Genomic DNA, 14,650 nt, shown 5'->3' with positions numbered 1-14,650 from the left:
TCCGTATCATAAAACGCGATGAAAGTTTCTCTCTGATTTTTTTCTCCGCGAAAGAAAATATATGGAATTGGAGTTGAGGTCGGTGGATGTCCAGGGGGCCCACAAGGCAGGGGGTGTGGGCCTCCTGACGCTAATTCTTTCGCCAATATTTTTTATTAATTCTGAAAAGTTGCTCCGTGGATTTTCAGGTCATTCTCAGAAATTTTATTTCTGCACAAAAATAACACCATGGTAGTTCTGCTGAAAACAACGTCAGTCCGGTTAGTGTCATTCAAGTCATGCAAGTTAGAGTCCAAAACAAGGGCTAAAGTGTTTGGAAAAGTAGATACGACGGAGACGTATCAATTGTTCATCAGGAAAGCTCTCATCAATAGGTAGTGGGTCGTCAAGAACATTCTCTAACCAAGACAAGTTGTCTACAATGGGGTTCTTAGCTCCCTTTCTATCAATAACATGCAAATCAAATTCTTGTGGTAGGAGAACCCATCTAATAAGTCTAGGTTTGGCATCTTTCTTTTCTATAAGATATTTAATAGCAGCATGATCAGTGTGAACAGTTACTTTAGAATCAACGATATAAGGTCTATACTTATCACAAGTAAATACAACTGCTAAAAATTCTTTTTCAGTAGTAGCATAATTTCTCTGGGCAATGTCTAGAGTTTTACTAGCATATTGAATAACATTTAGTTTATTATCAACTCTTTGTCCTAGAACAGCACCTACGGCATAATCACTAGCATCACACATAATTTCAAAGGGTAAATTCCAATCAGGTGGCTGAACAATAGGTGCAGAAATCAAAGTTTTTTTCAGTATTTCAAATGCTTCTACACAATCATCATCAAAGACAAAAGGAATATCTTTTTGTAAGAGATTAGTCAGAGGCCTAGAAATTTTAGAGAAGTCCTTAATAAACCTCCTATAAAAACTGGCATGACCAAGGAAAATTCTTATACCTTTAATGTCTTTAGGACACGACATCTTTTCAATATCATCAACTTTAGCTTTATCAACCTCAATACCTCTTTCAGAAATTTTATGCCCCAAGACAATACCTTCATTAACCATAAAGGGCACTTCTCCCAATTCAAGACAAGATTAGTTTCTTCACATCTCTGCAAAACTCGATCAAGGTTGCTCAAGCAATCATCAAAAGAAGATCCATAAATGGAGAAATCATCCATGAAAACCTCAACAATCTTTTCACAAAAGTCAGAGAATATAGCCATCATGCATCTTTGAAAGGTAGCAGGTGCATTACATAAACCAAAAGGCATATGTCTATAAGCAAAAGTACCGAAAGGGCAAGTAAAAGTGGTCTTTTCTTGATCCTATTTTGACACAAGTATTTGTGAGAAACCAGAGTAACCATCTAAAAAGCAAAAATGTGTATGTTTGGATAATCTTTCTAGCATTTGATCAATAAAAGGTTGTAGCGACCCGACCTTAGACGGTCAATTCTCTTTGCTTAAGTGTCATCCCTGGATCGGTATGCTGACACACACAGTACTTGAGGATTTATAACAGAGGTAAATCACATGTATAAAGTAACGTAAATACTATTACCTCAATCCATATAGCAGAAGTAGCAACAAGGTTGTGCATTCCCATCAACACCAACGGCAAAGTTGAGTGTAGAAATCGTAACCCAAACGTATCACTTACACGTCGTGAGAAATCCTGCAACATGAGACGTTGCAGCCACAAAGGGTCAGTACATTGAATGTACTAGCAAATTCACACCATTGGATAATGATGAATAATAGCTATCACTACATGCATATTTGGCTGGTGGAAAGCTCTAAATTTATTTTTGCATAAAGCCAGTTTTTCCCAACAACAAAGGAATATATTTTATTTAACTATCATGGTGGTTGTTAAAACAATGAGAAGTTCACCCAACGCAATCCCAAATTAATAATCATCAGCCCAACAAATTATTTAAGTAACATGATCAGATCAACATGATAATCAAAGAACCAGATACTCAAGATGTCCATAACCTTGGACATGGCTAATCATGATTAGTTTGTACACTCCGCAGAGGTTTGCACTCTTTTCCCCACAAGACCCGATCTCCTCTGTTGGATTTCTCGCACTACATGGTGTTTGAGAAACGGATGACTGAGACACAGTCTTTCAGAAGCGTTAGCACCTTACGATGGGTAGACAGTTAAACCTACTTTCTCCTACATCTGCTAGTCTACCAGTGTAAGAGTTCAACAACTTAATCAACTATGATAGAGCCCATAATAGCTTGTGGCTGCACACGGAAGTTTCTAGCATGAATAATCTTATGATCCCTTTGAGCCTAGGTGGCGGTCTAGAGGAGAATCACACGGTACCCCGGGATTTCCAAAAATACAGACAACACTGGGTTCCCCAGGTGCCTCAATCCACCCAGATGTGTATTAAAGTAGCCACCTTAAGTTGAACCATTAATTAACAATCTCACATAGGTCATGGATACACTCAAACCCAATCCACGTCTATGAGCATAGCATAGCAGTATAAGCATAACATAGAAGTAACTCCCAAGGTTTGAATGGAGGACAATAGGTACTACCTCATCTACTTCCCAAAACCCACATATTAATTAATTCCTAACCATGCAATGTTTGAGGGTGAAACTAATGCATAAAAACTGGGTATGAAAGCGATATGATCAAAGTGTGAACTTGCCTGTACTGTTGATGAAGATGATTCGCACTCAACTCCTGATAGTTTTATTCGTCTCACTCCGTTCAATCTATCGTAAGCAAGCAATAGTAACCACACATAAGCAATCACTCAAAAGATCGGAAAGAACGAAGAAAACAATTCGAAAAACTTTGAAACCAAGCAAATAACTCTTGCAACAGAAAACAATTTCTAATAGTACCAAAATTAAGTGAATATGGCCTTATCAGAAAGTTTAGGTCAAGAGCTTCGATTTGCAAAAAGAATCAACTCAAACGGAGTTATAGAACTCGAGTTACAATCAAACGGAGTTCAAATACTAAACTGTTTGAAATTCAAATTTTAAACTTTCAAAAACATGTTTAAGTTGTTTTACTGGATAGAGGTGATCATAACAAAGAAGTGAGAGTTGGTTTCGTCAAATTGCGACTAACAAGCAAAAAGTAGTGACCGTTTTAAGACTAGGGACTAATTTGTAAAAACTTTAATCACAGACGGGTCCCTGGCAGAAAATAAAAAGAAAAAGAAAAACTCTACAGAACTAACGTTCGCTGCGGGAAACTAACTAGCTAAAATTGTTCGCTGAAGAAGCTAACTAATGAATGTTCAGTAAATAATCAAATCTCAAAAAAATAAAACCACCTAAAGGAAAACCGAAGAAAACATAGAAGAAATAAACCGGACTGGGAGGTATTATACCGGTTCGGGCGTCAGCGAGAAAAACCAACGGCAGCGGCAACGGTTGACGGCGGCGGGATTCCGGCGATGGGCGGCGGTGGCGCGGCGGTTCCGGCGAGCGCGGCGAGCTCTGGCATCGGGGCGAGGCGGCGGATGGCGGCGGATCGGTGCGGGCGACGGCGGAGCGGCGGACTAGGCGGCGTCGGCGGCGGGATCTGTAGCCGGCAGTGGATCTCGCCGGAGCGGTGGAGAAGACAGCGGCGACGCTGCGAGGCGAGCTGGCAGCGGGAACGGGGTCCAGGGGCGACGCCCTCGCCTTTTAAAGGCGGAGGAGGAGGCGGTGACATGGAGGAGGGGGCAGAGGAGGCCGGAGGCGGCACAACGTCCATGGCGGCGCGGCGGCGGACTCGGGAGGAGAGAAACGGGGCCCGGGGCTCCGGTATTTATAGGATGGGCCAGAGAGGCTTGCGGGAGGGGCAAGGCGAGGCGGCGGAGGAGTCCGCGGCGGCTATGGCGGCGTCCGACGATGTGCGGGAGTCGAACTCCGGCTCGGGGAGGGAGACGACCGCGTGGTGGGCTGGGCCGCGGCCTGCTGCGGGGGCGCGCGGGGAAGTGGGTTGTGGGGAGGCGCGGCTGGCTGGGCCGCTTGCTGGGCTGAACATTTTATTTTTTTAAACATTTTTTTCAGACAAATAGAAATAATAAAAACAAAAAATAAATAAGAAATATTATATAGGCATATAATATATAAAAAAATTCAGAAAAAGATTTTCTACAACATGAACATTTTTTTGGCATCAAATAAAATCTACAAAAATTCATATAAATCAAACAGTGCTACTGCTCTAATAAAATCCAATAAAACTCATTAAAAAATACCAAAATGATTTCAAATTCATTTATCTCCAATTTTCTGTTGTAGGGAATCATTTTACCCTAATTTCTGTATATTTTATTTTTGAAGAAAAATAATTTGAATAAAACCCAAATAACTCCAAAATGAAAATAATTTCAAAGAGACTTTGAATTTAATTCTTTTAAAATTCCAACTCATATTTCATATGTTTTGAAGATGTCATTTTATCTTCTCTCATGAAAATCATTGAGTTGCTTAAAGTTTTCTGAATTTGAAATATTTCCAAATGGAATTCAAATATTTTCAAAAACCCCTTTTTATTTACTTAAATGGAAGAAGTCATGTCATCTTCTCCCTAGGGTTTTGTATTTGAAAAGAATTTTAATTCATGGGGATGCAAAAAATGAAAGTTTTGGGAAAGTCCTTTTATTCCCTCTCATTTAACTTTCAAAAGTTTCAAATTTCACTCAATTTCACACAAGCAATCAAACAATCACTCAAAACTATTTATTTATTATAACATTCCAAAATTTAGAATTTTGGGATGTTACAAACCTACCACCCTTAAAATGAATCTCGTCCTCGAGATTCAGAGAGGCTAGAAAGAAATAGGTTAGGTTCGGGGGTCTTCTCAAAATCCATCGATCGTCACAGGGGGTCTGGGGTGCTACCACCCTTAGAAACATTGTTATGGTCCCATCGATACTCATATACTCCGTCCTTATTCTTGACAGGGCCGGTCTTCTCAGATCTTCAGTATAGTTCCTTCTTTGGCTCTTCCGGTAGTGGCATAACCTTTTCCTCAATTCTTCTGTCCTTTCATCTTGGTAAGGTTATTCTGAGGCCGGATCTTCTTAGCTGATAGGTCTGGCGCCAATTCTAAACAACTATCGATATCTCATGGTAGTCAACATTTATGGTTTCTCCTGCAGGAAATGAGTCTGGGCTTCATTCTCACCGTATGACCTATGATTGGCAACAACTGCCTGTACAAGGGGAAAATACTATACCATTCTATGGTTTAAAAAGTTTTTGATCGTCGTCTCTCTACTGTAGGTAAGTCACTCAGATTTTCCATCCCATATAGCAAGGCGAATAATAAGAGTAAGTCGGTATGGTGATCAATCCATCCCGCACCCAAATCATTACCGTGTATATGGTTTAGCAAATCTCGCATTCTAACACTCGATCATCCTCACAAGCGTTGCAGAATTTCTCTTCTCCACGAACTGGGTTCGGATAAATTCATTGATTCTGCAAGCCAAAACAAACATCTATCGTTCTTCACTACTCTCAGGTTTTGCGTAACTCCTATAAGATTGTCAGTGGGTAAGGTCGTATCTTCTTCCAGGGTTTTTCCTTCAGCAAGAATGTGCTTGCTTCTTGGTAGGTCCCAGAGCCCGTGGGTTATGGCCCATCTCATCACTTGTAAACATTGAATTCATCCTCGGGGCAACTGATCACGATTCCAACCTCCACCTTCCTAGCATTCTTAAATCCATCCAAGGGTATTGTCTCCCTTCCTTCTATTTGTACCAAACTAAGACGTGATTACTCAGACTCATCATGGAGTTACAATTGATCCATATTACCTACATCATACGTCCTTTATATCTAAATAGTACTTCATCCCTTCAAACTCTTAGGATATCGCACATATCGCAACAAAACTCGTACTTATTTTGTCCGAAGTCCACTTCGTGGAATATCATTTTCTTTACCAGGGGTCAAGGGTTCTCACAATTGCTACCACCCTTGAAATGCTCAAACTCATCCATAGACCATACTTCTCATATCCTCGAAATTGGTTAAAATCCTTCTTCATAAAGTAACAACTCATAAAATCCAAATCAGTACCAACGATGCTAACTTTATTGATTCTCAAAGTATTACAATCTCCTGCATTTCCATTACATACCTCAACTCAACACCTTAATGTAAAAGAATTGTTCCCACTACTACTACTACATTTCTCTTGTTGCTAACTCAACTATTTAGCACAAGTCTCCTTCTCCTTGGGACAATTTCTTGCAAAGTTCCCTGCTTTATTACAGAAGAAACATATTACTTCTGACAAGTCTCGAGGTTTCCTCATGATTACATAGCCTCCTTGGGTCCTCGGCTTCCTTTTTGGGCAACTGCTGAAGTAGTGCCCCGACTCCTTGCACCTGAAACAAGTGATATGACTCAGGTCCTTCCTGGAATCCAATCTATTTCTCTTCATGGACTTTTCTGTTCTAGTCAGGGCTTCTATTTCCCGTGGGTCATACTCTACTTCCTTTGTCCAGATTTCTACTAGATCCCCATTCAGACAATTCTGAGAGATGTGTCCTTCTTCTCCACATGAATAGGAATACTTGGTGCATGGTTTAATTGGATCTTCTTCGGGTGTGTCCTCCACCTCTTCCTTCATCACAGGTTCTTCTAAAGTTTCCTTGAGGGCTCCTTCCATTGCTTCTTTCTTCTGCTGGATGGTTCTTTGTACCATGGGATATATTTGACACTGAGCAGCGTAGTGGGTAGTTCCTTCACACAAGAAACAAGTAATTTACCTAGTTGGGCATTCTTCAGTTGGGTGACTTCCTTCACAATTAGGGCATTCATCCATGTGCTCCTTATGGTTGTTTCCTATTTCTCCACAGAGCTTGCATGCACAAAGTTTCTTCATATCCTTTCCATAAGGCTTCAATTTCTGGGACACAAACCAAGACTTTAGCAAAGTCAACTTAAATTCCTTCCAAGTTGTTACTCCTTGCCATCCATTGATGTTTTGGTACATCCTCCACCAAGTAGCAGCACCGCTTTCAAAGCATTGAAGAGCATGTTGGGCCATATCCTTTCCGGCTATAGGGTTATTCTTCATTTGATCCTCCATGTTCTGAATCCATCGGTCCATCTCCAATTGACTCATCGATCCAGATAATATGAGCTCATCTCCATTCATCCTCTATTGGGTCCAGGGGTTTTGGGGTGAGATAAGAGAGATAGAGAGGGGTACACACAATACAAACAATAGTTTTGGAAAGACATTTTATTTTTGTGGCTGTCGGAAAAACAACAAACCAATGACAGCTCACAATCGTAGCATCTAACGTAAGTATATAACAGGGGTTTGGTCTTCTAAAGGTCAATAAATCTTCAAAGTCGCCAAACTCTTCTTGTTCATGTCTCCGATGACTTCTTCCAATCGTGCTTGTCCTTCTCAAATTCCTCTGCCAGATCTCTGTTGACGCTAAGTCTCTAGTGACATCCTTTAATACTTCTGGAGTTGCGTTCCAAACTTATGGGTTTCAACACCCTTGGCATGAGCCATGGTCCTACTGTCCTTCAGTTCCTGACGAATCTCCGGTGCCTCAAGGTTTTGCTCCTCCTACTTGGCTACTTTCAGTTTCTGGTTCCTGAGGGCTTCATGAATTGCCTCCTTGTCAAATATGATTTCCTAAAGGTCCCTCTAAAATTCTTCATGTAATACTCCAGATCCTGGTGATGCACCAGCTAGGGTTAAAACTACATCCTTTGCTGACAGGTGCTCCATCAGCCTTCTACCATCCGATCCTTCCATGCATCTGCATGCTTAACTTCGCACAGTGACAATAGCATAAGCGGGCAATAACACCATGGTTAGCCGTGTATATGCCCATGTTACTGCCATGAGCTTTCATTCCATAATTGATATCTCCTGTCTTAGGGTTTTCCTTGACGAAAACTTCAAGTTCTAATGCTCCATGTTCAAGTTTTCTCGGGTATTGACAGCTTCCTTAGTCTACCAAGTTCCATAAGGGGTGCCTTCCTAGGTCATACAAATCTGGAATTCTACAGGGCCTTCAAATTCTCCTAGTTTTCGGAGTCTTCAACCGTTGCAGTTTCCATTAGTATAATGCACGGTAAAATCCTCTTCATTCCAAAGTGGTCTTAGTTATCCGATATCTTGTACTCCTTGAAGTGGTCTCATCAGTCGAATCTTCGTGTGGTCAAATGGGGAAAGGGTATAGTCTAACTAAAAGGGAATATTTGAATAACCTCAGAAGAGAAGAGAGGTAAAAGATCTTTTTGGAAAAAAGCAGTAGAGAAAATATTTCCTATGGGCTTGCCAGTTTCTAGGGTCACGTCCTACAGTTAACATGTGCTCTCATACCATCTTGTAGCGACCCGACCTCAGACGGTCAAGTCTCTGTGCTTAAGTGTCATCCTTGGATCGGTATGCTGACACACATAGTACTCGAGGATTTATAATAGAGCTAAATCACATGTATAAAATAACGTAAATACTATTACCTCAATCCATATAGTGGAAGTAGCAACAAGGTTGTGGATTCCCATCAACACCAACGGCAAAGTTGAGTGTAGAAATCGTAACCCTAACGTATCACTTACACGTCGTGAGAAATCCTGCAACATGAGACGTTGCAGCCACAAAGGGTTAGTACATTGAATGTACTAGCAAATTCACATCATAGGATAATGATGAATAATAGCTATCGCTACATGCATATTTGGATGGTGGAAAGCTCTAAATTTATTTTTGCATAAAGCCAGTTTTTCCCTACAACAAAGGAATATATTTTATTTAACTATCATGGTGGTTGTTAAAACATTGAGAAGGTTCACCCAACTCAATCCCAAATTAATAATCATCAGCCCAACAAATTATTTAAGTAAGGTGATGAGATCAACATGATAATCCAAGAACTAGATACTCAAGATGTCCATAACTGGGGACACGGCTAATCATGATTAGTTTGTACACTCTACAGAGGTTTGCGCACTTTTCCCCACAAGACCCGATCTCCTCTGTTGGATTTCTCGCACTTCATGGTGTTTGAGAAACGGATGACCGAGACACAGTCTTTCAGAAGCGTTAGCACCTTACGATGGGTAGACAGTTACACCTACTTTCCCCTACATCTGCTAGTCTACCACTATAAGAGTTCAACAACTTAATCAACTATGCTAGAGCCCATAATAGCTTGTGGCTGCACACCGAAGTTTCTAGCATGAACAATCTTATGATCCCTTTGAGCCTGGGTGGCGGTCCATAGGAGAATCACACGGTACCCTGGGATTTCCAAAAATACAAACAACACTGGGTTCCCCAGGTGCCTCAATCCACCCAGATGTGTATTAAAGTAGCCACCTTAAGTTGAACCCTTAATTGACAATCTCACATCGGTCAGGGATACACTGAAACCCAATCCACGTCTACGAGCATAGCATAGCAGTATAAGCATAACGTAGAAGTAACTCCCAAGGTTTGAATGCAGGACAATAGGTACTACCTTATCTACTTCCCAAAACCCACATATTAATCAATTCCTAACCATGCAATGTTTGAGGGTGAAACTAATGCATAAAAACTGGGTATGAAAGGGATATGATCAAAGTGTGAACTTGCCTGTACTGTTGATGAAGATGATTTGCACTCAACTCCTGATAGTTCTATTCGTCTCACTCCGTTCAATCTATCATAAGCAAGCAATAATAACCACACATAAGCAATGACTCAAAAGATCGGAAAGAACGAAGAAAATAATTCAGAAAAGTTTGAAACCAAGCAAATGACTATTGCAATAGAAAACAATTTCTAATAGTACCAAAATTAAGTGAATTTGGCCTTATCATAAAGTTTAGGTCAAGAGCTTCGATTTGCAAAAAGAATCAACTCAAACGGAGTTATAGAACTCGAGTTACAGAACGAAGTTCAAATACTAAACTGGTTGAAATTGAAATTTTAAACTTTTAAAAACTTGTTTAAATTATTTTACTGGATAGAGGGGATCATAACAAAGAAGTGAGCGTTGGTTTCGTCTAATTCTGACTAACGAGCAAAAAGTAGTTATCGTTTTAAGATTAGGGACTAATAAGTAAAAACTTTAATGATAGACGGGTCCCTGGCAGAAAATAAAAAGAAAAAGAAAAACTCTATAGAACTAACGTTCGCTGCGGGAAGCTAACTAACCAAAATTGTTCGCTAAAGAAGCTAACTAATGAATGTTCACCAAATAATCAAATCTAAAAAAATAAAACCGCCTAAAGGAAAATCGAAGAAAACCTAGAAGAAATAAACCGGACAGGGAGGTATTATACCGGTTCGGGCGTCGGTGAGAAAAACCAATGGCGGCGGCAACGGTTACCGGCGGTGGGATTCCGGTGACGGGCGGCGGTGGCGCGGCGGTTCCGGCTAGCGCGGTGAGCTCCGGCGTCGGGGCGAGGCGGCGGACGGCGGCGAATCGGTGCGGGCGACGGTGGAGCGGTGGGATCTACGGACGGCGGTGGATCTCGCCGGAGCGGCGAAGAAGACGGTGGCGGCACTGCGAGGCGAGCTGGCGGCGGGAACGGGGCCCAGGGGCGGCGCCCTCGCCTTTTAAAGGTGGAGGAGGAGGCGGTGATGTGGAGGAGGGGGTAGAGGAGGCCGGAGGCGGCACGACGTCCATGGCGGCGCGGCGGCGGACTCGGGAGGAGAGAAACGGGGCCCGGGGCTCCGGTATTTATAGGAGGGTCCGGAGAGGCTTGCGGGAGGGGCAATGCAAGGCGGCGGAGGAGTCCGCGGCGGCTACAGCGGCGTCCAGCGACAGGCGGGAGTCAAACTGAGGCTCGGGAAGGGAGACGACCGCGAGGTGGGCTGGGTCGCGGCCTGCTGCGGGCGCGTGTGGGGAAGTGGGCTGCGGGGAGGAGCGGCTGGCTTGGCCGCTTGCTGGGTCGGTTGGCCTGGCGCGGTCGGCGGGGTTGAAAAGTTTAATTTTTTTAAAACATTTTTTTAGACAAACAGAAATAATAAAAACAAAAAATAAATAAAAAATATATTATATAGGCATATAATGTATCAAAATTTTCAGAAAAATCTTTTCTACAACATGAACATTTTTCTAGCATCAAATAAAATCTACAAAAATTCATATAAATCAACAATGCTACTGCTCTAATAAAATCCAATAAAAATCATTAAAAAATACCAAAATGATTTCAAATTCATTTCTCTCCAATTTTCTGTTGTAGGGAATCAAATTACCCTAATTTCTGTATATTTTATTTTTGAAGAAAAATATTTTGAATAAAACCCAAATAACTCCAAATTGAAAATAATTTCAAAGAGGCTTTGAATTTAATTCTTTTAAAACTTCCAACTCATATTTCATATGTTTTCAAGATGCCATTTTATCTTCTCTCATGAAAATCATTGAGTTGCTTAATGTTTTTTGAATTTGAAATATTTCCAAATGGAATTCAAATATTTTCAAAAAACCCTTCTCATTTATTTAAATGGAAGAAGTCATGTCATCTTCTCTCTAGGGTTTTGTATTTGAAAAGAATTTGTATTCACGGGGATGCAAAAATGAAAGTTTTGCGAAATTCCTTTTATTCCCTCTCATTTAACTTTCAAAAGTTTCAAATTTCCCTCCATTTCACACACGCAATCAAACAATCACTCAAAACTATTTATTTATTATAACATTCCAAAATTTAGAATTTTGGGATGTTACAAAGGTAAAGGGTAATGATCCTTTTTAGTAGCTTTATTTAATTTGCGGAAATAAATTACCATCCTATAACCTGTAAAAATTCTTTGCGGGATCAATTCATCTTTATCGTTAGGAACGACAATAATACCTTCCTTCTTAGGGACACAATGGACATGACTTACCCACTGACTATCAACAACGGGATAAATTATACCTGCCTCCAGGAGCTTTAGTATTTCTTTTCTTACCACTTCTTTCATCTTAGGATTTAACCATTGTTGGTGATCAACAACTGGTTTGGCATCTTTCTCTAATTTTATTTTGTGTTGGCATAGAATGGGACTAATGCCCTTAAGATCATCAATAGTATATCCAATAGCAGCACAGTGCTTCTTCAGAGTTTTCAATAATTTCTCCTCTTCCTTCTCTTCATCAAGATAAGCATATTTAAGAGTATCAGGTAGTGGTTTAAGCTCAAACACGAGATCACCCTTGGGTGGTGGAGGATCCCCTAGAATTTCAACAGGCAAGTTGTGTTTCAAAATAGGTCCATGTTTAAAGAATACTTCATCTATCTCCCTTCTTTCATTCATAAACATATCATTTTCATGGTCTAGCAAATATTGTTCTAAAGGATCATTAGGAGGCACGACAACAGAAGCAAGACCAATAATTTCATCCTTACTAGGCAATTTTTTATCATGTGGTTGTCTACGAAATTTAGCAAAGTTAAAGTCATGAGACATATCCCCTAAACCAATCGTAACAATATCCTTTTTGCAGTCTAACTTTCCCACACAAGAATTCTACATCTCTAACAATCCCAACTGGTGAAATAGTATCTCTATTGCAAGCTTAATTGTAACATCAATTTCATCTATCTCAGCAGGTGCAATATCATGCATAATTTCTTTGTATAAGAAATGAGGTATTGCACTTGCACTAGCACCCGTATCACATAAGCCATGATAACAATGATCTCCCATTTTAACAGAAATAACAGACATGCCTACAACAGGTCTATGTTTATTCTTAGTATCGGGTTTAGCAATTCTAGCAGCTTCATTACAGAAGTAAATAACATGCCCATCAATATTATCAGCCAAGAGATCTTTAACCATAGCAATACTAGGTACAACTTTAATTTGCTTAGGTGGTGTAGGTGTTCTAGTATTACTCTTACGAACCACATTTGAAGCTTTAGCATGATCCTTTATCCTAACATGGAAAGGTGGTTTCTCAATATAAGTAGTAGGAACAACAGGATCATCATAAGTGATAGTCTTTTCTTCAACTTTAATAGGTGCAACTGCTTTTACTTCAATGGGAGGATTATATTTAAACCACTTCTCCTTAGGGAGGTCAACATGTGTAGCAAATGATTCACAGAAAGAAGCTACTATCTCAGAGTCAAGTCCATATTTAGTGCTAAATTCAAGAAAAGCATTGGTATCCATAAAAGATTTACCACAATCAAACTTAGGTGTTATACCTGACTCCTTAACTTCGTCAAGATCCCAATCTTCATAGTTGCATTTAATTCTTTCCAATAAATCCCATCTGAATTCAATAGTCTTCATCATAAAATAACCAGTACAAGAAGTATCGAGCATGGAGCGATTATTGAGAGAAAGCCGAGCATAAAAATTTTGAATAATAATTTCTCTTGAGAGCTCATGATTGGGGTATGAATATAACATTGACTTAAGCCTCCCCCAAGATTGAGCGATGCTTTCTCCTTCATGATGCCAAAAAATTATATATATATAATTACGATCACGATGAACAAGATGCATAGGATAAAACTTTTGATGAAATTCCAATTTCAGTCGGTTGTAGTTCCATGATCCCATATCATCACATAGCCTAAACCATGTCAATGCCTTTCCCTTCAAAGATAAAGGGAAGACCTTCTTCTTGATAACATCCTCGGGCATACCTGCAAGCTTAAATAATCCACAAACTTCATCCAGATAGATTAGGTGCAAATCGGGATGCAATGTTCCATCTCCTGTAAAAGGATTAGCTAGCAATTTCTTTACCATACCCGAAGGAATTTCAAAGAAAACATTTTCAGTAGGTTCAGTAGGTTGAGGAGCAACTCTTTGCCCTACTGGTCCGGGCGAAGATACCCCAAACTATCCCCTCAAAGGATTATGTTCCATAGTAACAAGTGACACTAAATTTCAGCACACTATATAAATTTTTTCCTTACCAAGTTCCACTTACCAAAGGCGCTTCACTCCCCGGCAACGGCGCCAGAAAAGAGTCTGGATGACCCACAAGTGTAGGGGATATATCGTAGTCCTTTCGATAAGTAAGAGTGTCAAACCCAACGAGGAGCAGAAGGAAATGACAAGCGGTTTTCAGTAAGGTATTCTCTGCAAGCACTGAAAATATCGGTAATAGATAGTTTTGTGATAAGGTAATTCGTAACGAGTAACAAGTAACAAAAGTAAATAAGGTGCAGCAAGGTGGCCCAATCCTTTTTGTAGCAAAGGACAAGCCTGGACAAACTCTTATATAGAGAAAAGCGCTCCCGAGGACACATGGGAATTATCGTCAAGCTAGTTTTCATCACGCTCATATGATTCACGTTTGTTACTTTGATAATTTGGTATGTGGGTGGACTGGTGCTTGGGTACTGCCCTTTCTTGGACAAGCATCCCACTTATGATTAACCCCTATTGCAAGCATCCGCAACTACAAAAGAAGTATTAAGGTAAACCTAACCATAGCATGAAACATATGGATCCAAATCAGCCCCTTACGAAGCAACTCATAAACTAGGATTTAAGCTTCTGTCACTCTAGAAACCCATCATCTACTTATTACTTCCCAATGCCTTCCTCTAGGCCCAAACAATGGTGAAGTGTCATGTAGTCGACGTTCACATAACACCACTAGAGGAGAGACAACACACATCTCATCAAAATATCGAACGAATACCAAATTCACATCACTACTTATAGCAAGA

Source organism: Triticum dicoccoides, chromosome 4B (assembly GCF_002162155.2).
Source record: "Triticum dicoccoides isolate Atlit2015 ecotype Zavitan chromosome 4B, WEW_v2.0, whole genome shotgun sequence".
NCBI classification, from domain to species: Eukaryota; Viridiplantae; Streptophyta; class Magnoliopsida; order Poales; family Poaceae; genus Triticum; species Triticum dicoccoides.
Note: the sequence above shows the minus strand (reverse complement) of the source record.